At 47.1% G+C, this 25,833-nt stretch overlaps 1 protein-coding gene across 2 annotated transcripts in view; it reads right to left on the bottom strand.

Annotated features, from left to right (window-relative positions):
* SENP7 (SUMO specific peptidase 7) overlaps positions 1–25,833 on the bottom strand; it is a 1,147,653-nt gene that overhangs the window by 244,310 nt on the left and 877,510 nt on the right. The gene's annotated exons all lie outside the window — the stretch shown is intronic.

Below are 25,833 nucleotides of genomic sequence, written 5' to 3'. Positions count from 1 at the left end.
CTGCAAATGTCCTCAACAGGTACACCTCTAGACAAAGCAGATGATGCAGATTTTGCTCTAGTCGAATGTGCTCTAATACCCTCTGGAGGGTCCTTACCAGCCAAAGAGTAGCAGATCTTAATGCAGAGCACGATCCACCTCGACAGAGTCCTCTTATGGACCGCTCTTCCTTTCTTGCAGCCAGCAAAACCAACGAAGAGCTGGTCGTCCACTCGACAGTCTTTAGTCCTGTCCAAGTAAAAAGACACCGCCCTCTTGGGGTCAAGACGGTGTAATCTCTCCTCCTCCTTGGAAGGGTGAGGGGGAGGATAAAAGGTAGGAAGGGTAATGGATTGACCCAGGTGGAAAGGAGTCACCACCTTAGGCAGAAAAGCAGCCCTGGTCCTAAGAACCATTCGTTCAGCATGAATGGTCAGGAATGGGGGCTTGGAACTAAGAGCTTGAAGCTCACTTACCCTCCTTGCCGAGGTAATTGCGACAAGAAAAACAGTTTTAAAAGTCAGAAGCCTCATGGGACACTTGTGAAGAGGCTCAAAGGGAGCACCCATCAAAAATGTCAAAACTAGGTTCAAATCCCACTGAGGCACAACAAAGGGTGTAGGAGGGAACCTATTAGTAAGGCCCTTCAGAAACCTTAGAACAATGGGAGACTTAAAAAGAGAAGGCTGGTCAGGCATACAGATAAATGCCGACAGCGCAGACAGATATCCCTTCACCGTGGCAACAGCAAGCCCCTGCTGGGCCAGGGAAAGGGCAAACTGGAGCACATCAGATAAATGGGACCTCAAAGGGTCTATAGACTTCTCCCTGCACCAAACAACAAATTTAGACCACCTATAAGAATAGATGGACTTAGTGGAGTCACGCCTGGCCGACAAAATGACATCCACCACATCGTGAGGGAGAGAAAAAGAAATCAGGTTGCCCCGCTCAATCTCCAGGCATGAAGGTGTAAGGTCTGGAGGTGGGGGTGTAGAACCTGCTCCTCCATCTGAGAGAGGAGGTCTGCCCTGTAAGGGAGACGGAGCGGCGGGTGAGAGGAGAGGTGGAGAAGGTCTGAATACCACACCCTTCTTGGCCAATCCGGGGCGATCAATATGACTTGGGCCCGGTCTTGGCGAATCTTCCTCAGAACCCGAGGAATCAAGGGTATGGGAGGAAACGCGTAAAGGAGTTGATTTCCCCAACTCAACTGAAACGCGTCCCCCAAGGCTCCTTGCATCGGATACTGGAGACTGCAGAATGACAGGCAGTGAGCATTCTCGTGAGTGGCGAACAGGTCCACCCGAGGTGTCCCCCACATCTGAAAGATGTCGTGAACCACCTCCGGGTGAAGCCTCCACTCGTGATCGGCAGAGAACTGCCGACTGAGACTGTCTGCACGAGCGTTCAGAACCCCGGCCAGATGATTTGCCCTCAGACAAATCTGATGGTCCTGAACCCAGGACCAGAGACGCAGAGCCTCTCTGCAGAGACACTGCGACCCCACTCCTCCCTGCTTGTTGATGTACCACATCGCGGTCGTGTTGTCCGTCAGGACCTGGACTGACTGACCGCGAAGGGAAGGGAGGAAGGCCTTGAGCGCCAAACGTATCGCCCGCAATTCTAGAAGGTTGATGTGAAGCAACCTTTCCTCTGGAGACCAAAGACCCTTGACCTCCAGGTCTCCCAGATGAGCACCCCACCCGAGAGTGGATGCATCCGTTATCACTGTGGCCACCGCTGGAGGAAGTTGAAAAGGCTTTCCTTTTGACAGATTGCCTTCCACGCTCCACCAAGACAGATCCGCTGCAGCTTCCCTGGAGATCCTCACTGACTCCCCGAGATCTCCGTTGTGCTGATACCACTGCCTGCGGAGGCACCACTGGAGTGCCCTCATGTGCCAGCGTGCATGGTTGACCAACAGAATGCATGAAGCCATCAGACCGAGTAGGCGAAGGACCTTCAGGACTGGAACGACCGCTCCATTGTAAAATAAAGGAATCATCTCCCGTATGTCGTGAATTCTTTGAGGGGGAGGGAATGCACGACATACGGTTGTGTCCAGTACCGCACCTATGAACAGGTTGCGCTGTGAGGGCACCAGGTGAGACTTGGGTACATTTATCGAAAAACCCAACCTGTGCAACAACTGAGTTGTCTCTTGCAGATGATGGAGCACCTTCTCTGGCGACTCCGCTTTGATCAGCCAGTCGTCTAGATACGGAAATACGTGAATCCCCGTTCTCCTGAGATGAGCCGCCACCACTGCCATCACCTTGGTGAAGACTCGAGGTGCAGTAGTAAGGCCAAACGGAAGGACCACAAACTGGTAATGCTGTGACCCAACCGTGAAACGGAGATACTTTCTGTGAGACTTCAAGATGGGAATATGAAAATACGCATCTTGCAAGTCGATCGACACCATCCAGTCCTCTTCCAACAGCGCCTGAAGAACCTGTGCAAGAGTGAGCATTTTGAACTTTTCCTGCTTCAGGTAAAGGTTCAAAATCCTGAGGTCCAGGATTGGCCGGAGTCTGCCATCTTTCTTGGGGATCAGGAAATACCGGGAGTAGCACCCCTGACCCCTTTCCTGCTCTGGAACCACCTCTATTGCACCCTTTCGAAATAATGCCAGGACTTCATCCTGCAAGAGAAGCAGGTGGTCTTCTGAACAATAACCCTGGCAAGGAGGGTAATTGGGAGGGAATTCCTGGAAAGGAAGAGCATACCCATTCTCTACAAGATTGAGAACCCAAAGATCCGATGTTATAAGTTCCCAATCTTGTAGAAAATGAGTAAGCCGACCCCCTACTGGGCCCACATGATCCGGAATGGTGGATCTAGGGCTGCTTTGCTGCGTTGGCCGGGGGTTGGGAAGGAGAGGAGGAGGAGGAGGAGGAAGCTTGACGACCTCTAGGACGGGGTCTTTGTCTGCCTCTGTATGACTTGTACAGCGTGTTCTGCTGCTGCTGCTGAGGCTGCTGCTGCTGGAATGATCTGTAAGATCGAAAGGAAGATCGGCCAAATCCTCTGAAACGTCTTCCGGTAGTACCTCTGGATTGAAGGCCTAAAGATTTTGCAGTGGCCCTACTGTCCTTAAAACGTTCCAAGGCAGTATCAGCCTTCTTTCCAAACAGACCTGAACCATCAAAGGGTAAGTCCATTAAAGCAGACTGGACATCAGCCGAAAACTCCGAAGATTTGAGCCAAGCAGCTCTCCTAGTAGCCACAGAGGAACCCATGACTCTTGCCACCGAGTCTGCAGTGTCTAAACCACTCTGGATGACCTGTCTCGCAGCCGCTTGGGTGTCCGAGATTACTTCTTGAAAATCCTTCCTGTCATCCTCAGGAACCTTTGGAATGAGTTGTTTGACAGAGTCCATCAACGCATGGATATATCTCCCCATCAAACATGTAGCATTGGTTGACTTCAATGCCATGCTGGCTGAAGAAAAAACCTTTTTAGCATTTTGGTCCTGTTTCCTGGATTCCTTGTCTCCAGGAACCTGTGGAAATGCCCCAGCAGATTTTTTAGAACAGGCAGCCTGCACTACCAAACTCTCAGGGAGAGGATGCGTTGTTAAAAATGCAGGGTCATCCGGTGCAGCTCTATATCTTCTTGCTACCGTTCTAGAAACCGCTGGAGCAGTCAAGGGTTTCTTCCAGACCTCATAGACAGGTTCAGACAACGCCTCATTGAATGGTAACATAGGCTCGATCACAGATGAGGGTGAATGAAGTACCTCAGTTAAAATATTGGGTTTATAATCAGCTGTAGGCAGAGTTATATTTAGTAAACTCGCTGCCTTCCTAATCACAGTGTGGTAAGGCACCACATCCTTAGATGGAGCATTCGATACAGAAGCCAGCTCCCATTCAGGTGACAGTTCAAGACCACTGGCTTCACCTAACTCATCAAAGGGATCCTCAGAATCCTGTAATTCTCCTTCCTCAGTGTCAGAATACCCATACTTTTCCTCTTCTAAAAGTCTCTGGGCCTTTCTCCGGGACCTTTCTTTCACAATCGAAGTTAAAGGATTCGGAATCGACTCCGACGGGGTCGCTGCCGGCGTCGAGCCCGACGTCGGACGAGGCTTCTCGACACGAGGTCGGACAGAATCCTGCCTCGGAGTCACGGGTATCGGCGTCGATGGGATCGGCGTCGATGGAGCCGGCGTCGTGCGCTTCGGCGTCGACGACACCGGTGGTGTCGGAAAATGCCAATGCGGCGGTAGAGCCGGCATAAAGGGCATGAAGGGTGCAGGGGCATACGCCTGCGGAACCCCTAGGTTAAAGGCCATAGGACCCGTGGGACCAACAGGTGCACCAGACGGGAACATTGCCCTCGAATACACACCATACATGGCGTTCAGGAACTGGGAAGGATCCTGACCTGGAGTCGGAAACTCAGGATACGGACCTCTCGGATGTTCCCGGGGAGGCGGAGTCGATACGACGTCGACCTCTTCTTCGGGCGCCGGAGCCGGAGTCGATGAACCATCGGGTGCCGGAACTTCGGCTCCACCATCCCCCTGCTCCTCACCTTCATCCTCCTGACCAGAAGGATTTGATGGAATCGGAGATTGGACCTGTTCCTGAGGCTCGGGTGAAACTGGATGCACAGCCTCTTCATGTTCCGACTCCGAAACTTCCACTTCTTTACACACGAGCTTGATCTGGGACTTTGGTTTCGAGCTAGAGTCTTTCCCAGAGTGATGACGTGACTCATGGGACTTCCTTCTGTGTTTCTTCTTCGAAGACTTCGAAGCGTGAGCTGACGATGACTCCGAGTGTGACCTCGAACGAGACCTCGACCTCGACCTCGACCGACGAGATCGAGATTTTGACGACTTCTTAGCTTTTTTGTTCTTGAGTTTCGCCATAAGGAGCTTTGTCTCCCTCTCTCTTAAGGCTTTTGGAGTCATCTTCTTACAACAGGAACAGTCCTCGACATCGTGGTCCGAGCTCAAACACCATACACAGCATTCGTGGGGGTCGGTGATTGACATGGTCTTGCCACATTCACCGCAGGCTTTAAATCCCGTCTTCTTCGACGACATCTCGAAGAAAATGTAAGAAAGACACAATTACGAAGAAATAGTAACAAAGTTACTGGAAGCTACTACACGATCCCTGAAAACCGTTAGCGTCGACGACGCGGAAAAAAGGGAACTGATGTCATCACGCCGGCGTGGGCCTGTTATAGGCGCCGGTGACGTAAGCGAGGTCGCGTGCGATGCCGTGCCTCTGTGACGTCCGGATCCACGTCGGCGCGAAGCTACAAAAGAATTTCCGAATGTTGCTGACGCAAGGGGATATTCACAAGGTGAGGAATCCACACGGCAGATGTATCTATCAGAACAAGACAACACACAGAGAGTGGACGTGGACGACCTCGGCAATGGCTGAACTGAACCAGAGAACCACGAATTGCAATTAGAACTCCTGTTTAGTAACTAAAAACTTTTTTGTTAGCCGGCTCTGGACACTGGACAAAGGCGAGCCCGGCTGATCAGGAGGGGTCAAATTCATGCCGGACTTCGTACCTCCTACACGCAAGTACACTGTTGTGGGTTGTGTTGAAGCACCCTGCTATGTTGGGGTGGCGGGCAGTTCAAAGTCCGTCAGGCAGGGAGGCAGGGAGGTGGGGTGCATTTTGGGAGTGGGAAGCTCAGAATTTCTGTTTGTTGGTTTTAGTTTACAACGGTATGGACCTTGAAACGTAGTTTTTAACGCAAGTCAGGTCACTGCATGACACTACAGAGTTGTATTTTCCAAATGGCACCCCACACTTTAATGGCGACGGTCACACCTCACACTAGTACCCGGGTAGAAGGCCTGAAAGTCACCGCTCACATTGCTTACGTGGAACGTCCACGGATTAGGAGATAGAATTAAAAGAGGGTTAGTGTTGCGAGCTCTGAAGCGTCAGAACCCTACACTGGTACTTTTACAGGAGACCCATCTCACAGGCGCAGCATGTAGAGCAATGGACAGATGGGGGTTTAAAATGGCGGTACACTCTGAATTCACCAGTGGGTCTAGAGGAACAGGCATTCTCCTGCGAAAGAATTCCCCCTTTTCAGTTTTACACACTAAACGCGATGATCAGGGTAGGTTTGCGGCAGTACACGGGCAGTGGGAGGGCAGACTAATTAATGTAGTATCGGTATATGTCCCCCCGGCGTTACAGACGGTAGCGCTCCCAGCCCTCAGTGAATTTCTGCTGTCCCTGCCCGATGGGGATATCATCATTGGCGGAGACTTTAACGCCACAATGAACCCCAGCGTAGACAGACACCCGGTTAGGGCCTCGTCGGCCGAGGTCTCCCGCTTACAGAGCTTTAGTGAAGCATTGGGGTTGGTGGGTGTATGGAGACAAACACCCGGTAACAAAACAATACACCTTTTACTCCACAGCACACGACAGTCTATCCAGGATAGATTACTTCCCGGCCTCAATGTCCAGTCTCTCATGCATAGACCACATTACCATTGGACCTAGAGGGATCTCTGATCACTCCCCGATAGTTTTAACATACTCCTCACACCACACGTCCCACAAACTACTCTACCCAATTTATCCAGGGTATTTACATGTCCCGCAGATAAGGAAGGAACTGCGTAGGACCACAAAACATTTCTTCAATGAAAACGTAGCTTCAGTCAGTTCTCCTGCCATACTGTGGGAGGCCTATAAAACGGTTCTCCGAGGGCAGGCAATTGCATCCATCACTGGATACAAACGCATGAAACATCAAGAACTTACGACATTAGAGCAGAAACTGCAAGCAGCAGACACTGACTACACGACTAATCCTACACCCGAAATGGCCCATACTCTTCATCTCAAACAACAACAATACAGGGAACACCTCCGACAAGATACATTGGCCGCCGTAGCAACTACCAAACACAAAATCTATGACGTGGGTGATAAGGCGGGGAGGCTACTGGCCTGGCTTGACAGGAGAGAGCGAGATGCCAGAACTATAACGCAGCTCAAAACAACTGAGGGTAGTCTCACATCAGACTCGGGGGAAATAGTGGACGCATTGGCTGACCATTTCCGAACGGTATATGCCGCGCCCTCGGACAGTACGGAGGCTGAGGCTGACAAATTTTTGCGTAGCTTGGAACTGCCTAACCTTGCGCCAAAAGCATCCATAAAGCTCGAAGCAGACCTTAAAACTGCTGAAATATGTGCAGCGGTCAAATCATTGCAATCCGGAAAGGCTCTGGGCCCCAATGGGATCCCGCTAGAGCTCTACAAAGTCATGGCGAGCACTCTCTGCCCCCAACTACTTAATATGTACAACGACTGTCTGGAACAGGGTGTGCTGCCTTGGGACCAGAGGGTAGCTACGATTGTGGCGATTTTGAAGCCGGGGAAGCCCCCATCGGAATGTTAGTCGTACCGCCCCATATCACTGCTCAATGCGGAATCCAAAATATTAGCTAAAGTGATCGCTAACAGGCTGCAAGCACATCTGCCTAATTTAATACACCCGGACCAGTCCGGCTTTATGCCTAATAGAAACACTGCGCTTAATCTTAGATGCTTACATAATGCACTAGCGCGAGAACATGTCCTGTCGGAGCCATCAGCTGTCCTCTCCTTAGACGCCAAAACTTTGACATGGTGGACTAGATCTACCTCTTCATGGTTCTCCCACGCCTGGGCTTCGTCCGAAATTCTGCATCCGGCTCCTCTACACGGATCCGGTGGCATGTATCACAGCGATCGGTCGACTCTCAGACGCTGTGCCACTGGCAAGAGGGACTCGACAGGGATGCCCTCTATCGCCGCTTCTGTTTGCACTAGTGTTGGAACCCTTGGCGATGCGCCTTAGAACAACCCCTCTTCTACGCGGTATTACGTGGACAGAGGGCTGGGAAGACTGTGTATCCCTGTACGTAGACGACATCCTGGTATACCTCACGGATCCGACGAGCGCTCTACCGATCCTGTTTGAGACTGTGACGCCTTCGGAGCAGTTTCGGGCTATACCATTAACTGGGCAAAGTCAGTACTGTATTTACTTAAGGGGCCGGAACCCCAGCTTCCCCCTCACTGCCCGTTAAAAATATCCCAGGACTCGTTTAAATACCTGGGCATACATATAACGAAAGACCCCTCAGCCTTCTTCTCCAAAAATCTGGCGCCCCCCTGGAGCGGCTGCGTAGAGATGTGTCACACTGGGAATGTCTACCCCTCACACTGCTAGGGAAAGCTGCTTTGTTCAAAATTATGGCATTGCCCCGTTTTTTATTATATGCCCTTGAGAACACATCGTTTCCGGTACCTCCGCAATATTTTCAACAGATATCGGCACTGGTATCCACACTTCTTTGGGGCAATAAGCCTGCATGCATTGCACAAGCCAAACTGCACCGCGACTAGTATGACGGCGGCATAGCACTCTCTAACATATGTCTTTATTACTGGGCAGCGCATCTCAAAGTCATAAACCAATGGATACACGCCCCACACACCGACCCCGCCTACAAGGCAGATAGAGCGCAGCTGGGAACGGACAGTATGTTAGCGGCCTTATATGACAAACGGCGGGCGATGAAACTGGAAGGCCCAACAAATCACACAGTCATGCTGTGGCATACAGCACAGGCACATTTGGGGTGGAAGGGGACCTTCACCAAACTCACGCCTCTTTGGGACACAAAACAGCTTGGGTCACTTAGGAACAGCAAAGGCTTTGAACACTGGGACAGCATAGGCATCTCCCTAGTTGGCGACCTATGGGACAAAGGAACGGTCATCCCGTTTGATCAGCTGCAAAGACAATACGAGTTAGCACCTACCGAGACATTTCGTTACATAAAAATTAGGCATGCACTCCTCACAGTATTACCGCAGAATGTAGGCATACCTGAAGCTTATCCCTTGGAAGATAGGTTACTCACAGATTATATGCCAAAATGTGCCACTTCACTCACATACCGTAAGTTGATTAATAACCAACCGGACCCCACGGTGGCATTAAAGGATAAGTGGGCGACTGATGTTGGTGCCATGGATGAGACAGAATGGCAGGCGGCGCTTGCATCACCCAGGGAGGTGGGAATCCCGGCCCGACTATGGCTCGTCCAGCTTAAAATCTTACATCGCACATATCTCACTAGACACACACTTCACAAAATAGGCAGAATACAGCATCCATATTGCCTAAGGGGATGTGGAAATGAGGGCTCCTTTTTTCATACGATCTGAGACTGTCCAGTACTAACTGATTTTTGGCGCAAGGTCCTCCGAACAATGTCCCAGACTCTAAATGTTTCCATATTGCCTGAACCACGAAGAGACCTCCTCAATGTTTGGGAACCCAATGACTTTTCGAGATATGGGCAAATATGGGCGACCCTAGGTCTCATGGTAGCCAAACGAAATGTGGCGCAGAAATGGGGAGAAACCGATTTGCCTTCATTGGAGGCTTGGTGTAGGGACATGGACACTACCATGGTCACTGTAAGAACTGTTTATGTAAATCGGAAGTGCCCCCGAAAGTGGACTAAAATTTGGACTGCATGGAATACTTACAGGGGAGATATATGTGACCCCATACCTGAATCTGATGATGACAGCTCAGATGATGAGTCCGATGACGACCGTTGAAATGGAATGGATGAAGAGTAAAGGGGTTTATTTTCTGATGAAGGTGGGAGGGGAGGGTAATGTTGTGATGTTTTGCATTGCTGGCTTGCTAATTGTTGTAATTCAAATATTCATAACTGCACACTGTCTTTCCGATGACTGTTCTTATATTAATAAACATTTAAAAAAAAAAAAGTGACAGCTTTAAACTGACCTAGTATGGAGAACAAGGGTACCCCAACAATCGAAACTGGGGTGAATCAATATTTTCAGATGACAATGGTTTCCATGTGGGCAAATGTGGTCCTAGAAAGTGACGCAGGAATATGCGCCAGGTATTTGGAAGAAAAGCTATGATTTTAGGGATATGCAAATAATGCCAGAGGGAGCAGTGAATTATATAAACAGGGACAAAATTATGATAAAAAAGAAGAACTTTGTGATTTATTTTAAACACAAAAATAGTTCAGGTGCTCACAGAATAAGAGTGACAAAAAGCGTGATGTGATAAGGGAGGGTGACTTCTTTTAAAATATATACATCGCATTGACAACACATAGGTGAACTCCTCAGAAACATATATTACAAAATACAAGGAGTTTTTCTTGTAAGGGTCGACAGCGTTTCGATCTCAACGGCTAGAGATCATCTTCAGGACAAGATATATGTAAGCAAGCTGAATTCTAAACATCGGACTGTCCGATGCGAAGGGAAAAGAGTGTGAGACACAGTTAAGGTGCAGGCGGACACTTCTAGAAGAAGGATGGGGGCTGATTACTGTCAGCGGTGAAAGGGGCTCTGCTATGCATAGTACTTGTGGGTATATTCGTAATACCAGGCACGCAAAGTAGCCAATACTTCAAATAAACGTTGATGTTAGTAATTAATGGATCGCTTCATTGCGAGCCACTACGAGGTGGCCATCGAAGGAGAGCCGATGCCTTCCTTTGTGATAAATTAGAGTAAGGCCAAAGAAGTCAGTCTACTAGGGAGGAGTGTGCAATCATTTCTGGATTCCAAGCAGGGCGAGCTGAGTGACTGGGGAATATTCCAAAGATGAGGAGTCTGTAGTTAGAACAACCCATCAGGAACTAGCTGTCATACTGGAAAGTATCTAAACTCACTATCAAAAGTGACAGCTGTAAACTGATGGCACACAGGAGAGCTGAGAGTAGATTATGAAGGACAAGGGCAAGTAGAAAGGAACTCTCCCCAAATATGAGTAAGAGCAATGAAGTGATGCTAGAACATAATACTAGTGTTGTTACAGCTACAGCAATACCCAGAAGAGGGAAGGGTGAAAGGTCACTGTCCGCACCCACGGATCGACAACGGACCTCTTCAACATAATCGGTCACTTGCCCCAGGTTAGAGAGGATCTCCACAAATTTAAGGAAGGACTCTAAACCCTTTTTGAGTGCTACGAGTCTAACTCAAGTAAAAATGACCAACCTAAATTAAATATTTGCATGCAAAATTAACAGTAAAAATATGATGACCACCTAGATCGACTAAAAGATGCATTTGCAGACATCTTGGAATTCACAATGCTACTGAAAGAGTTATAGAGGCTGGAGGGAACAATTTAATTTGGAGCTTGCTTCCCATGATATAGGAGCTGAAGCATACAATTTGCGTGGGTTGGCAAAATAAAAATGCATCACAATTTGTCATCTTGCCTAATCTTGGTGACACAGGAGACAATGAAAGGATTAATAGAAATACAGATGCAGTTGTTTAAATCAGTAGCAGGAAGGGGGCAACGTGGGTTATAGAGTTGAGGATTGGGTAGAGGGAATGTGCTAGGGAGAGAAGGGAGTGGTAGAGAACTTCTCCTATTTCAGATGTGGGTCACTGGAGGACGGAATTCCTGAGCTGCCCTACATGTTAGATGGACCACACAAAAAAAAACTGTTTCCCTCCTCCTTCTCCACAACACTATGACAGAGAAACAGACTTTTCCATGCACATTTTCATTACAGTAGATCAGATGGGACCATACATTCAATAAATAATTAACAGAAGGACCACCCCATGCCTTACTAATGGTGGCAGTCAATCACTTTTGAATATTTTAGATTTCTCTTCCTTTTCTCTATCGGGCAAGATTAATGGTACAGTTGGTGTTTTTAACCAAAGAGTACCCCTAATATGTTTCACTTCCCATCACAATACACCTGGGTCCAATATCTGATATTTCTTTATATCACTACGCTCCCTCTCGTCTCTCCCCTTCTCCTCCTTACATATTTACTAATCAGGTTACCACCCAATCACATCATCTGCACTCAAGGCCCTTCACTAACCAGACATGGCCCCAACTCCTGGACCATTACTTACCCTCCCAATCTTTACAAAAACGATAAGAATTTTTTTAACATTAAACACTGATCCGTCACCCTGAAACTTTAATTGTTGATAACTACCACAGCCACTCCTCCCCTATAAAAAGCAATTACATCTTCTGCCCCAAACGCCCCTCTAAATGGATGAGCATCTTCTTACGCCACCTCCCAGTCACTAAAACGTGCAAAATCCCTTACGGATTCAAACTATCCACCACTCCATCACGAGCCTTTCCCAGGGATATTTTCAAAACTGGGAATATCCTCATACAAGCCTCTGAACATCACCTCACCATCTTAGAACTTCATTTCAGCACCTTGTCCTTCCAACTATCCAATTCTTCTCCAAACCTCACACCTACCCTACCACAACACCCCCGCTGTTCTCCCCTTCCACCCCTACTTTAACCCTTCTTCCCCCAGACATCTCTAAACTTAACGATGTCTCCCTTTCCTCTACATCTAATCACTCACTCTCTCTTGAATCCGAAAATCTGCTTTATCCAAATCAAAAAATATCTTTCTTGTGGATTTCAACCTCCATTGGAACGATACCAATGACACCACTACCTCCCTCCTCACTACTCTCCTTGAGATCAGCGAACTCAAACAACTTTGCTCATCCCCAACACACTCCAAAGGTTCCATACTTCACGACATTCTGTCCAATGAAGATCTGACATCCGTGACCAATATCATCCCCACTGACGGGTCTGACCACCACCTTATACTGTTCACCATAGATACCTCGGCAACCCCCCCGCCTCTAAAGTTAACAGACCTAAGAAATTAACTAGGAACCTAAAAGGTATCCCCCCAGACGCGCTCCAATCTAAACTTCAAGCTCAACTCCTTCTCATTCCCGACTCACAAAATGCAAATGAGCTCACTGAACTCTTCAACAATACGGTCACTGGTATTCTAGACGAACTGGCCCCACCTAAACTCAAAACCCAAAGAAACATCCGCTCTAACTCTTGGTTTAATACTGAGTTAAATAATGAAAGAAGGGCACTCAGACTAGCTGGAAGAACCTGGAGACACCAACCCTCTCCCGCCCATCTGGCTCATCTTAGACGTGCTAGATCCACGTACAAAAAGCACATCTTCAAGCAAAAGGCATCCTTCTTCCGCACTCAACTAGATCGTGCCAAAAACAGACCCAGGGAACTCCTCAATATAATACGTAATCAAACTTCCCCAGCTCCTCCTAATATGACAGCCTCCCCGGCCAGATGCGAAGAAATTGCCCATTTCTTCCCTGACAAAATTGCCAAAATTGATCAATCCTTTCCCTCCCACAAAACCACCCTCCAACCCACTCCCTTACGACCCCTCTCACCCTCCCTCTTCTCTACACCCCCAATCACTCCACTGACCTCCCTCTTACCACTGCTCCGGCTACTAACTCCCCTGACTCACTACTAAAGAACAATGCATCCTTGCTCAACTTCCTCACGGTCACAGAGCTAGAAGTCCTCAAAATAATTGGCAATCTTAAACCGTCCTCCCACGCAAATGATCCTGTACCCTCCAACCTTGTTCCCTCCCTTAAACACATCATCGCCCCATTCTGGCCAAAAATGATCAACACCTCTCTCTCCACGGGCTGTGCCCCCACCTCCCTTCAACTGGGTCGAATCTCGCCCATAATTAAAAATCCAAACGCGGACCCAAATGACCTTAGCAATCTCCGCCCTACCTCCAACCTCCCCCTTCTCTCAAAGGTCCTTGAAAAATGTGTCCTACTGCAACTTGACAAACACATCGAAAACTTTAACATACTCGACCCCCTTCAGTCTGGCTTCAGGAGAGGCTGTAGCACCAAAACGGCAATGCTCAAAGTCATTGATGACATCCATCAATCACTTGATAATGGAGAGTCCTCCCTTCTTATCCTCCTGGATCTCTCCGCAGCATTCGACACAGTCAACCATTCAGCCTTACTCAATGTTCTTATGACCCGTTTCGATCTTAACGACACTGCCCTCAAATGGTTCACCTCATACCTTCAAAACCGAACTCAGCAAATAAAAATTCAAAATTGTCTCTCTAAACCCTCTCCCATCTCCCTTGGAGTCCCCCAAGGTTCTATCCTCTTCCCTTCCCTCTTTAACGTCTTTATGGAACCTCTCACTCTCATTCTTAAACAAGCTGGCATCAACTACCACCTATACGCTGATGACACCCAAATCTATTACAAGATTAAAACTCACGCTGACATCTTACACCTTAACAACTCCCTTCACAAGATCCAATCCTGGTTCCAGTCAAATCATCTCAAACTAAACCCAAATAAAACTGAAATCATCCTCTTCGCCCCTAAAAAGAACCATCTCCCCATTCAATCGTGGATCTCAGACCTTAATGCACTCAACTGCCCACTCACACTGTCTAACTCCGTCAAATCGCTTGGCATTACTATTGACAACGCCCTCACCCTAAACGTTCACATCAAAAACTCTGCTAAAGGAGCCCTCTTCGCTCTCCGTCACCTCAAGAAAATTAAACCATTCTTACCCATTGATGATTTTAAACTTGCAGTTCAATCACTGGTTCTCTCATGTATTGACTATGGCAACGCCATCCTCAACGGAATCCCCAAGGTCCACCTTGCCCCTATTAAAGCTGTGCTCAACCTTGCAGCCAGGATCATCACAGACTCCAAACGCTTCGACCAAACCTCCCGAGCTCTCAAATCGCTTAAATGGCTCCCAATTGAAGGGAGATCAACTTACAAAACGGCCTGCATTACCCATAAAGCTCTCCACCAAAACTCTCCGCAGTACCTATCCAAGAAACTCCTTATCGCTGGTACCACTCGTCCTCTGAGAAGCTCAAACGCCCTCCTCCTAATCCCTCCTCTGCACAAAAAGAAAGCAACACAATCTCGCTCCTTCTCTAGAAATGCCCCATCTATCTGGAACTCCCTTCCAATAAACCTTCGCTGTAACCCCTCGTACGCCTGCTTCAAAAAAGGCCTCAAAACCCACCTCCTTAACTACTATAGGGGATCCCAATCTTGTGCCTGACTCCTGATCTCATCTTGTCATATAGATATGCTTTGCCTTCACACTGTGTTAAGTTAGCATGAGCTTCTTAGGAGTTTAAACGCCATTTTACCTTTCTGCTGCTTCTGCACATGGCACATATTGTTATTAGAGCTTTGAGCCTAGTAGAATATTTTGCTTCACACGAGAATAATATGTTTTGCTACAATATCAGCTTTGCTTGGTAAGCTAAGTCTGTACAGTGAGTGCCGAGGCCTTCAAGGTTATTTCAACACAGTGATTTTTGTGAGGTCTGATCTTCGCACGTTCTAGACATAACATACATTCAGCTGCGGCCAACTCTGGCTTTAGGCGCGTTTTATATTGCACTGCGCAGAGCATGCCCCACACTTGATGATGCTTCGCATGCAGAGAGCTGGTGGAAGATGATGTGATCCCTTACCACTAGGATGAAAGGTATGGGGCCGCCCTGCTAAAACCCAAAGAGACCTTCTTTAGATATAATATAATACACTAGCAAGGGAGGGTAAGATTTAGGTGCAATTTAGCCTTCTTCCCTCTAGCATTTTAACATGCTTTCTCCCTTTGTAGTCTATGGACTAGTAACTATGCTGATTACTTTGTTTCTTATAATATGTTTGCTTGTAGTAGCTAAGATACTGCGTTTGAGAACACTGCATTAGAAATAAACATTTCTAACGTGCACGTGTCTTCATTGACTCCTCGTTCTGGATTGATATGTTACTATAACGAAAGAGTGTTCATGTGTTCCACGTTACCTGAGGTGTTCCAAGTCCATGTTCTGGGTTGTCTAAACTTTGGGGATTTGTAAGAACCAACGAGACACTGATTGCTAGTCTGGTAGGAGATTTTGGATACTAAGGTGAGTTTTGGTACACCCTAATTCACTGAGGTTCTAGGTTTATGCACAGTTCTGTATATGAGCAGAAATCACTGCGACAATCTCACTATACCATATCTGTCCCTGTAATATGGTGGCCTTCTTACTGTAATCCAATTTACCTATATTACCAGTATTATACTGCTTTGTCTCTTGCTTCATTCCTCCTTGATTTTGTAATATGGTTGTTTTTTACTTTGTTATTATGCTTTTTTACTATTTGTGGCCTAATTCTATCATGATCATGTAAAGCGCTCTGATACCTCTGGGGCTAGCCAGCGCTATATAAAACTTTTAAAGTAAATAAATAAAAATAAATAAATAAAATCCCCCAATGACATCTCCAACTCACTCTACATCTCCCCAACTCTCACGCCCTCTAATAAGCAATGCCCTCCAACTCCTAACCCAACTTCTAACCCCTCCCCAGCCACCCAAGCCCTCCTCATGGCTCTTGCCTCTATTCCTCCTCCTACCCCTACTCTTCCCTCTCTAAATTACACTTCTGCCTCTAACTCTGATGTTGCTTCTCCCTACACCCCTCTCGACCTCTCCTTTTCTCCTCAATCCCCTTCACCTGCCTCTTTCATTTTCCCGTACTCCTCCACACCCCCCTCCCTCAACATGAGTTCCCTTCTCTCCCCCACAGCCGGCCCCTCACCCTCCCCGAACATTAGCCTCCTTTCACCAACCAATACTGAAAATACCCCCTCCAAATACCCCCTCCCCCCCAGGCCCAACCCTGTCCCCGCTCAACCTTCTTACCCAGACACTTCTCAACATTGACCAAAATATTTCTACCTTGCAATTCTATCACGTAAGGCAGAATTTTATGTGTTTAAAATTACTGCAGCTGAAAATAAACAAATAGAGACCTTCCGAATCTTGAAAGATTTGAGACAAGTCAAGGATCAGAAACCTTTGTTCTTTTTATTATGGAAATCCACTCCACCCCCGAGTTTCCATGCACTTTGGCACCTACACCACCGCCTCCCAATTTCACTGAACCCCTCACCACCTTTCCTACTCTTACGCACTACTCCCTGTTCCACTTAATAGGGAAGGTAAAATCAGGGTCTCCGGCCGACCCCTGCCCGCCCAGGATCTTCAAGATAGCACTTCCGGGAATAGAAAACAAGGTACTTTCACTCCTGAATCATTCCCTTGCCACAGGACACGTCCCCTCCAACTTTAAGGAAGCACGTGTCATTCCGCTTTTGAAAAAGCCTGGGGCCAATACGAAAAATTTGAAACGTTTTAGGCCAATTTCACAGCTCCCTTTCCTTGCAAAGGTACTAGAACAACACGTGCTAAAAACTCTGACCAACCATACTGAGAATAACAATCTCCTACAACCTAACCAGGCTGGGTTCAGGGCGCACCACAGCACGGAACTGGTGATGCTGTCTGTTCTAGATAAACTCAGACTGAGGGCCGACAAGAAAAAAACATGTGCCCTGGTCCTATTGGACCATGCGTCTGATTTAGGGCTACTCATGTGTGGGGTACCGCAGGGATCGGCATTATCACCACTTCTATTCAATGCATACCTCCAGCCCCTGATAGCGGCATTGAGCCATATGGAATATCAAACATACAACTACGCTGATGACACTCAAATTGTCATTCAGATAGACAACTCCACGTCAGCTCATACGAGATTTCAAAATATTTTTAAATATACTGTTAACTGGATGACGGACAACTCTCTTAAAATCAACCCAGATAAAACTGAAGTACTGGCCGTCACTTCAGACTATAATCCGTGGAAGGAGCTCTTTTGGTCTCAAGAGATTGGCACATACCCGGAGTCGGTCAGGGCCGTAAAAAGTCTGGGTATCAAAATGTATGCCAAGCTCACTATGACCCAGCAGGTATCTACAGTTGTGGGAACATGCACAGGCTTGCTGAGACAGCTGCGTAAGATCGCCCCCTTACCTTCAATACACTCAGAATGGCAGTATCTGCTTTGATACCATCACGCCTGGATTACAGTAACTCCCTGTACATTGGCCTTCTGGGTAACCTCCTGACTAGATTGCAGGTGGTTATGACCGACGCTGCTAGGCTTATCTTTAGAGCGCCCAGACAAGCACATGCGTCACCCCTCCTTAAACAATTGCACTGGCTCCTGGTCGGACAGAGAGCCAAATTCAAAGGCCTCTGTATCGCACATAAAGCCATCTATGGCCAAGCCCTCAGCTACATCAAGGACCGTCTTGCCAACTATACACCTAGCAGGGCGCTACGATCCTCCGATGCCAGCCTCTTGGCCTGCCCGCGATTTAACAAGTCCACGAAAGGAGGAAGAGCATTCTCCTCATCCATCCCCCACATTTGGAACAACCTACCGGAGAATATACGCAAGGATTACGCCCTTCTCCCGTTCAGGAAGAAATTAAAAACAGTACTTTTTGTGGAGGCTTGGGGCACAATCTAAACCCCCTCTTGCGAAGGTTGAATCTTTGACAGAGCTTAGAGACCTGTTGGTGATAATGCGCCTAATAAATAACAATTAACATTAACAATAACCTTGGTGACCGAACTTTCTCGGCTTAGAGAGGATGTTGTATAGCTCCTATATATCCATATTTCGTGTTAAGTTAGCATAGGTACATTTCAGATTTAAACGCCATTTTTTCTTTCTTGCAACTTCTGCACACGACCCTTACTTGTTTACTTAGCTTTCAACCTAGTGGTTTGCCGTGGTGAATGTGAGAATAATATGTTATTGCTCTGATATCTGCTTTGTTTAATAAAACATGTCTGCACGGAGAGTGCTGAAGTTTCAGGAGCAACACGATATGGAATTGTTATGAGGTCTGATCTCCACGCCTTCATAGTCATAACACAAGTGCAGGCTTTGCCAACTTGGGCTTGAGGCGGGATTGATATTGCTTTGCACGAGAATTGTTAACACACTTGATGCGGTGCACATGCAGAGAGAGCTGGTGTATGCTGATGTGATTCCTTCATGCTAGGACACTAAGGTATGGGCCCGCCCTAAAACAACCCAAAGAGACCTTCTTAGATAATAATATAATATATGTGTTAGGGAGGGTGAGATATAAGTGTTGTTAACTCTTATTCATTACAGCATGTTAACATGCTGTCACCATTCGCTTTTTATGTCTTAGTAACTATGCTGATAATTTTGCTACTGATAATAAGTACTCTTGTATTATCAAAGATACTGCGCCTGAGAAGACGGCATTAGTAAATAAACATTTCAAATGCACATGTGTCTTCTTTACTCCATGTTCTGGTTTGTAATGATAATATAACGAAAGAGTGTTCATGAGTCCCACGTACCCTGAGGTACTGTAAGTTCATGTTCTGGTTTGTCTAAACATTGGGTGTTTGATATGTCCAATGAGACACTGTAGCTAGCTCGGTAAGGGGTGAGTTGGTTGCTAAGGTAAGTTTTGGGACATCCTAATTTGCCGAGGTTCCACTCCTCTGTGCACAGTTCTGTGTGAGTACAGAAACCCTGCAACATGGCGCCCAACGGTTTCGGTGGTCTTATATCATGACACTCGAGTAGTTTATCATTCATTCCTTAACCCCTTCACATCCGTTTCCGGAAAACGGGGTGTTGGTGAAACCTACCTATTTTTTGAAATAGGTCTTTATTCAAGCTTGATTCTTACTTAAACGGTTTCTTTGACTTACTACCCAGTTGTGCTACAAAGTATTCTTTGTGTTTTCTTGTTTCCATTTCTGTAATGGCGGCAGCGGTGGCTATTGCGCAGCATAGTCGCGTAGCGGTACGCAACCATCTTCAGACGTACCAAGTCCCAGTAGATGGGATGGCTGTGATTTTCGTGGTAAGTGCAGATCCGGCGTTTCCTTACGAGTTGTTTTACTCTTGGGTTACGTTTCCGGCTGTGGACGCCAATTCTGGTTTGTACCACTCCTACACCGCCTCGGATGTCCCGGCTGAATATACGCCATACAGAGCGTTGGAAATACCTATTGATCATTGGCAGCATCGAGTTTGGTTTGATGGCGCCCTCCCCCACTCTTTGTCCCGTGCGAGGTTAGGTCCACTCTCGATTCCAGGTACTAATTGGCCTGCGCTGGGTGGCTTTACCCCGCACCCGAATCACGGGGCTTGTACCCTGATAGAAATTCGCAGGCTGCATGTAGTTTCCATTTCCGTGATTCGTGCTTTAGTGCAATACATCGGTCGACATCTTCCTGGTGGTCCCCAGGTGGGTGTGATCGCTCCCATGGAACGAGGCGGAATGCGTCTCAATCCTGTTATGGTAAATTCGGTTTTTGGTGCGCGTCCTGTTGACAATGATGACTTCCCATTCTGGCTAGCAGAGAAGTTTGATCAACTGGAAGCGGTTTTTCCGAATTCCACTCCTGCTGATAAACATAGAATGTTGACGATAACTCTCCCGAAGGATATTACTCCTGAACTTGCTGACTGTGACAGCTGGGGAAAAACGTTTGCGGCAGTTTATACAAGGTGCTTCGGCACCCCGTCTATGACTGCCCTGCCTGAAATCGTTCGACGTGTTCAGAATGATCACGGTCCTGAGGCAGCGGTTGAATTGGGTATGCGCCTGTGTGGTTCTTTTGAGATTGTAAGTGATCTCATTCTCTCCAATGTTAAAGGAGATGCAGTTAACTTTCAGGTGTCGAATGCTTTGGCTGCTCTGCCCGATGCCGACAAACCCCGCCAGTTAGCAAAGATTGTGGTGGCCGCTTATAAAACGATTGGCCGCACAAGTAGAGGTCTGAAATATTTTCCAGTGAAGGAGAAAAAACAACCACTGGGACAATCTGCAGTGACAGATGCCCAGCCCAAGTCCAAGAAACAAAATTGGCCTAAAAAACAGACACAGGGGAAGCAGACAACGCAGACTCAGGGTCCTTTTCCTGCAATACTAGCTCCTGCACCACCCGAAAAAGTTTATGATTTGCGCGACCGCGCGATGATTAAATCACCTGATCGTTTTCAGGGTTCTGATCAACGCTCTCCTCGTTCCTTTCAGGACACATCGGCCCAGAAAACCGGTGGAGGAGGAGGGGGTGGACGTGGACGTGGTGGCCAACAAGGACGTGGTCAGTCCCGCCAGACGGACGGCGCAGTGAAGCAGGAGGATTCTACGCCTAGGCGTCCGCAGTTTGCGAAAAAGAAAGTCGCAGCCTTAACAGCGCATCGATATGCCACAGATAGTGAGAACGCGGCTTCGGAATCTGACGTGGGCTCTGACCTTGCTGGACAGCGCGGCGGAGATAACCATAGTCAGAGAGGCGCTGCGTCCACTACTGAGGGTGACAGCGACTGATGTCTACGTTGTGATAGAAACAGCTGATACGAGACTTGCTCCCCCTGAAAGACTATATGAAATTGTCCTGTTAATTGAAGGTGACATACAGCGTACCGTTAAAGGTGTATTTTGGGAGAATCTGTCTTCCACATATGATATTTTACTTTCGGAGGCTGACTGGCCCCCACCTTTTGTGCTCGCGGCGCCGCGAGGGGAGGAGGTAATCCTACCCAGTTTCGCGAACACTGTCTCGAAAGAGCATGCGCAGCATTTTGCAGAAGAGTGGGCTCGGGCTCTAGCACCGGCTCTGTACCGTAACCAATGTGGGTGGGATAAATTGTCGCCTTGCCACGAAATTCCGTTGCGGTCTCAGCCGCAGCCTCAACCTCAATATCCCATTCGACGTGAAGCAAAATCTTCCGTCGCGGAAATCCTTGAACAATTGGAATATCAGGGAGTTATTGAAACGTGTGTGTCACCAATGAATAATCCCCTTTTTACTGTGAATAAACCTGACGGATCATATCGTTTGGTTTTGGATTACCGGCATTTGAACTCGCATTGCCGTAACTGTGCAGTACAGAATACTCACGGCTCTGCCCTTGTGGATAGTCTTGTGCGTAAGCGTTTCAAGACAACGCTTGACATATCCAATGGTTTTTATGCCCACAGATTGGACAGCTTTAGCTCCCAATGGACCAGTTTTACAAGCGCTGGAGTCCAAAAGCAATTTCGGCGTCTTCCAATGGGCTACAAGAATAGTCCTGGTGTATTTACCGCTCGAATTGTCTCTATCCTGGAGGCTCTCGACCCGGATGCTTTTTCGTATGTGGATGACATATATCTCACAGACGACGATATTTGGGAGCATCTGTGTCGTGTAAATTCTCTTGTTTGCAACTTCGCTGACATGGGTTACAAATTCAACTTTGCAAAATCGCACATTGCTGAACACACAGTGTTGTTTTTGGGCTATGAGCTCAACAATGAAGGTAGAGGTTTAGCTCCTCACTTCTTGGAGAAGTGCGCACAATTGCGCGCACCAACAACACTGAAAAAATTACAATCCTTACTGGGCTTTTTGAATTTCGGCAGAACATACATTCCGGAATATGCCCAGCGTGTCAAGCCTCTGTATGCTTTGATACAACCAACTTTCTCAAAATCATGCTGGCTGCCTGAGCATTCAGCCATTTTGCAATCCTTGCAGGCTGATCTGCTCGCTTCTAAATATTTACTGACTCGTGATAACCACACCAACCTGGTAATAAGAATAATTCCTGGGACGGTGGGTTTCACCTACCTCACTTTTAATGAAGGTGACACAGTACCTATTGCTTACAAGTCACACTTGTACACCTCGGCTGAGATGCGGTTTCCCACCATAGAAAAGGTTTTAACTGCTGTACAGATGGCAATTCTAAAAGAACGTGCTCTGTCACAGGGGAAACGCATGCTAGTGGTAACACCCTGTCCTCATTTGGAGGCAGTCACGAAAGCCAGTGTACCAAATTCAAAAGCTTTGCACCCTCGGTGGATTCAGTGGGCTGCGTCATTGTCATCCGCAGATGTCATGTTTATTTTTGACGCTTCCTTACGGTCGCAGGAGTACTTGCAGTATGAATTCGTTCATCCTGCTCCTCTGGCGATGCGACCTTTGGAAGACTTCCATTGCATCATTTACACTGATGGGTCGGCGCAGGTTGCGCATGGCTCTAAACATGCCTACGTTTCCGCATGCGCCATTGTGGTCGGTGCTATGTTGAATGATGAGTTCATTTCCAGGGAGGTACACACGTTGCCCCTGGGCGATTGCACCGCACAATTGGCAGAGCTTCGTGCTCTATTACTAGCTTTGGAGTACGCAGATCCCAGTGTTACTACTCTAATTGTAAGTGATTCTTACTACTGTGTCCAGTCTTACAATGAAAACTTGTTCTTTTGGATTCAAAATGACTTTCGTGATTCCAAGGGTAGCACAATAAAACATAAAATGATCTGGGTTCGAGTGGCAGAGCTTAAGGCTAAGTTGCCACTCGTTTTTGTGATTCATACTCTCGGTCATCAGCGCGTAGGAGTACACGCTCTTGGCAACTCGCTTGCTGATGAAGCGGCGAAATCAGCAGTATCTACATACTTAGTTGCAGCAGTTACTAGGTCTAAAACCAAGATTGATAGCGACATCTTGGCAGCGGTTGCTGCCTCTGAGAAGGGAAGTAAACATCCTTCGGGATTCCCTTCGAAGTATAAATACCATTTAAGTCCCGAAAAGGTTCCTTTTGTGACAATTCCTGATGTTGGGGAACGGCTGATTCCCAACTCGGATCGCAGAACAGACTTGATTACAGCGGCTCATGAAGGTGTGGCGTCTGCGCATGCGGGCGTCTCAGCCACTGTAACGCAATTACAACAACGTTTCTGGTGGCGGGGACTGTACAAACAGACGCGTGATTATGTCCTCCTTTGTGACATATGCCAGCAGATTAAACCTTCAACTGCTACGCGTCCGCCTCAGACTCAGTGGTACATTTCTAATAAACCACTAGGCTGTGTTTATTTAGATCACTGCGGTCCATTTTCATCTGATACTGCGTATAAATACATCTTAGTAGCAGTTGACTCATGCACACGCTTTGTGTGGTTATGGCCACATCGCAGCGCTGATTCCCGGACTGTCATCAGAGATTTGCGTATCTTTATAGGGATTTTTGCCTGTGGTACCTTCCATTCGGATCAGGGTCCGGCTTTCGCCTCTAAGGCGTATAAGGATGCCATGACTTCGATGGGGGTCCAAGTCAAGTTTTCGTCACCCTACAGACCCGAGGGTAATAGTGTAGTTGAACGAATGAACCGTGATTTAAAGCAATCTTTGACAGCCCGAGTTATAGGCACTGGCAGAAACTGGCTGGCCCACCTCTATGGCGTGCAGCGTGCTCTTAATAATCTCCCTAGAAGGTCTCTGGGTGGGCGGACCCCATACGAAATGCTCTTTGGCATCAAGATGTTCGTCCCTGACCTTGACGGTCTAGACTCGGTGGTTCGCGCCACTTCCTTTGACGCAGATGAACATTGCAATATTTTACAGAATCTACAAAAGACGAGAGACACTCTTGCAAAGGAACATTTGCCCTCCACATCGGATGATGCGTTGCAGATCCCGGTAGTTGGCTGGCTACCCCAAGTTGGAGAACTGGTTCGAGAGAAGATCGACAACAAGAAAGAGTTTGGTCCCTCCTATCGAGCTCCGGTCCCAGTGCTTGGAGTGAAGGGCACAAGAACAGTCATTTTACCACCACTTCCAGGTCGTAAGGAAAACAGGTTTATTTCTATTGACAATGTCAAGATACACAGAGTGGCCGATTCTTCTTAGCATGACACCGGCTGTTTCCTGTCCTTCCATTGTGAGAAATTCAATTATGCCCACTGCTTCTAATGATGAACCTGAAGTGGCCATAGACTTACCTGCTGTTTCCAGTCCATTATTGAATAATTTACCAGGAACTAACCTTGATGAGACAGACTATACATACCCCACTGATTTGTCCATGCCCGACCTGCAAGCTCGCTTAGCAACGGAATCCAGATTTTCATTTGACTCTGCTTCCCTTGCCTCGAAAAAACCCTCTAAAATTGCAGTATATGCCAGCCTGTTTAAAAAACATTTTTTGATACCTCCTTGGATATACATTTGGCTGGTCCTTTTTTCAGTTTACCTTTTTATGTCAATTGGTTTTGTGTTTTATTTTTTTCGGATTATGAATGGACACTATGTCGAGGAGAGAACTTGCATTACTCATTTGAATGGAACTTTGGCCCCGCTTTCCTCTTCACATTCTACACACAGATTAAAAAGAGACTTGACTTTGGTTAACATCACAGCATGGCCTGTTCTGGATGGAATCGCGTGGGATGCAGTTCGTTTTCAGATTCATGGTCCAACGGAAGTCGTTAATGTCCCTAATGTACTGAGAGTTAATATGGGGGATGTGGTGAAACAAAACATTCGTTCTGATGATTGGGATGTTAATGCAGTGGAAAGTTTGTTTTCTGATTTGAAATATTATGCTGCTTTTGATGCTGAGGATTTATATTTAGAATCTGCTAATTATGGTGAATTGTTCTGTTACCAACATTATGGCAATCACTTCTTACACAAGACATCTTCCCGAAGGGATGCGGTTAATTTTACTCAGTGGGAACATTGCCCGGCACCATCACAAGGGAGTTCAGCAACGTTTCTTAAAAAATATACTTATTTCACTGACTTTAATCAGTCCAATCCCGAGTCATTTTATTTTAAATTTAACAAACAGCCACTGTCCAAGGTTCGACTTACAAATACGAAATTGTTGTATTCAAAGGCCTTCCTGGATGAATTAGTTACTGGAGGGTATGAGTTATGGAAGGATACCATAGACCTTAAATCAGTTTGGGGCTCAAGGGCCTGGCAGGTACAAGGCACTGAGGCTTTGCACCGTGCATGTCTCATCCCAAATCATATGTGGTTTTTGAATGAAACCATTTCCCAGACCACGTGCTTTGGATTGGCTACATCTAAAAGGTTAAACACCCCGTCTTTCCCGGAGTTGGAGGAATATGAGAATTGGAGTAATTTTACTAAATTGTCCATTAGAGATATACAGGCTCTGCTTCTGAATTCCTCCTTTAACATTTCCAGTATGAATCCCAAGGGTTG

Source organism: Lissotriton helveticus, chromosome 8, assembly GCF_964261635.1.
Source record: "Lissotriton helveticus chromosome 8, aLisHel1.1, whole genome shotgun sequence".
NCBI lineage: Eukaryota > Metazoa > Chordata > Amphibia > Caudata > Salamandridae > Lissotriton > Lissotriton helveticus.
Note: the sequence above shows the minus strand (reverse complement) of the source record. Positions and strands in the feature narration are given on the sequence as shown.